Source organism: Haplochromis burtoni, unplaced genomic scaffold (genome assembly GCF_018398535.1).
Source record: "Haplochromis burtoni strain Fernald_Lab_line unplaced genomic scaffold, NCSU_Asbu1 Contig_15, whole genome shotgun sequence".
Classification (NCBI taxonomy): Eukaryota; Metazoa; Chordata; class Actinopteri; order Cichliformes; family Cichlidae; genus Haplochromis; species Haplochromis burtoni.
This window is the reverse complement of record NW_024582376.1, coordinates 91263-93592: the sequence shown is the minus strand read 5'-3', so window position 1 is coordinate 93592 and position 2330 is coordinate 91263.

Below are 2330 nucleotides of genomic sequence, written 5' to 3'. Positions count from 1 at the left end.
TAGTGTGCATTTGCACCGAAATATTTAGTGATTGATATATCATAAATCACTAATAAAGATGGGGGTACAACTTAACTTATCCATTGTGAACCATTTAAATAATACCTGGAGTCTAGGCTGCAGTGAGCTAAAGTAAACTTAACTGTGGTTGGTCTATATATAAGAAATAGGAACAAGATACTGACAGCATTTGTGGACCACGCTCCCACCACACACACACACACACACACACACACACACACACACACACACACACACACACACACACACACTTAGATTGACACACAGACTTCGTCTTGATGTGAGCTAAGAACAAAATGTTTAATCAGTCTTTTGTGTAAGTATTTGGTTTGGCAGAGTCTGACATTCATTTTTATGAAGGTGCTTTGAATAGCCTCAATCTCTGCTTGCTTACATTTCATGCAGCCTTTAGCACAAGTCCAGCGATGCAGAGAGAGAGCCAGTGCACACTGGCTGAGCATTTTGTGATGGGTGCAGCCTCAGCCCTTCCACACTGGTTTATGCTTAATTTGTGAAAGCTGTAGTTTCTGTTTTATTTGTACAGTCTGTAAAATACTGATTAGGAGAGGGCGGGGGGTAAATACAGAGGTTAATCCTTCAAGTGTGTTTGCTCTGGAAACAGTGCTTCACTTTGATTTGTCCATGTCATGTTGGCCACGTATTACTACATGTATTGTTTCTTACATGACGCCTATACAAACAAAAACATATAAAAGGGTTTACACAGTCACATGTTATCATTATATCTTCCTTAACTGGCCATTCTCTTGACTGATGTATGTGCAGGCTGCGCTTGGATTCCACTGAGGAGAAATGATCGGAGAGCAATACATTTAACACTAGAAGCTGTTATTTCATTTTGCCACACTGTTTTCATCAGCAAATCAAAGGAAAATAGCTGGGATGAGATGTTTGCTGAAAAACATAAAAACCCTCATCCCTCATGTGCTATTACTTTAGTCCTTAATGGTTTGTTTCAGTGACACCTACAAAGGATACTAACAATAGAGTCATCATAAACAATAGCCATGAATACAAATTGCAACATAGTAATTACATTTCACTGCTCACTTTCCTCTCAGAGTAATCCTATTCACGCTTGCTTCCTGTTGCTGTTTCTGTAGCTGACCAGTCATATTCATAACAGCAAAGTGCCAAGCTTCAATTATGGTTAGAGTAATGCAGATCAGGTTTCTCCTTGTGTTATACTTTGTTGAGTTTTGCAGACTTACACAGCTAATACAGACATGCAGTTTCAGCCTTCTCAGTTTCACTTCATCTCTCCAGCATTCAAGCACTCCCTCCCTCCCTCCCTCCCTCCCTCCCACACAAAGTTTACTGTTAACTACCAACTTGAGATCTGGATAGCACTTGAGTTGTTTACAGTTGCTTTGCCCATAAAGCAAACCAGGCTAGCAACTTTAAATAAACAACACACAAAGAAGCTAAAAACAAATGCAGACATACTTGCAAACATTCCTCAAACCATCAGATGAGTTTGTGAACATAGCAACTGAGGCGCCAAGATCATAACACTTGGTAAATTTAAACAACTGCTTATTTAGATACATAAGCAGTTTATAATAGCTTTAGCAAAGCTTTGGTTTACAATCAAAGCTGTAGGTGTTTGCTTGTATGATCTTAATTAATGACTAGATGGATCTGGCAACTACAGTTCAGATGAAATATGTACTCAAAATAAGAAATAATGGATGGCAAAATACTGGAAAAATGAAGAATGCTGTATGATGGACAGATTAGTGAGAGGACTGTAGGTGGGTGATTGGTAGATGAATAGATAAGTAGAGTAGGGAATGATATTTTGGATAATAAATGAGTGAGTGGGTGAATGGATAGATAACTGGTAGACAGAATGGATACTAGAAGGCTGATAATGATTATGAGTGGGAGAACAGCTGGATGAAATGATTAGATGTGTAATGACAGGAAGAATTATGGACAGCTGGATGGACAAACAGATTATTAACACTGATTGACAGGAGACCTTGGGATCAAACCACCAAGACCTCGGAGTCTGTTTGATTTGAATTTGCAATCCAGAATGTTTGAATTCCCACTGGTAATTTTCAACTGGAACATGCCCTCAAGTCGGATTTGCAACTTGGAAAGTCGAAGCGGCCCCACTAACCTTGACTTAACAGTCTAAGGTTCTGGCAGTGCATGTAAATATTAGTAGAACTATAACAACTACTGTTGTGTATTTTTGACTAGTTAAATAAGCCATATGTAGTGCACTGAGCAGACTCCATCCATTACGGTGACACAGCAGTGTTTTTAAATGTAAGAAA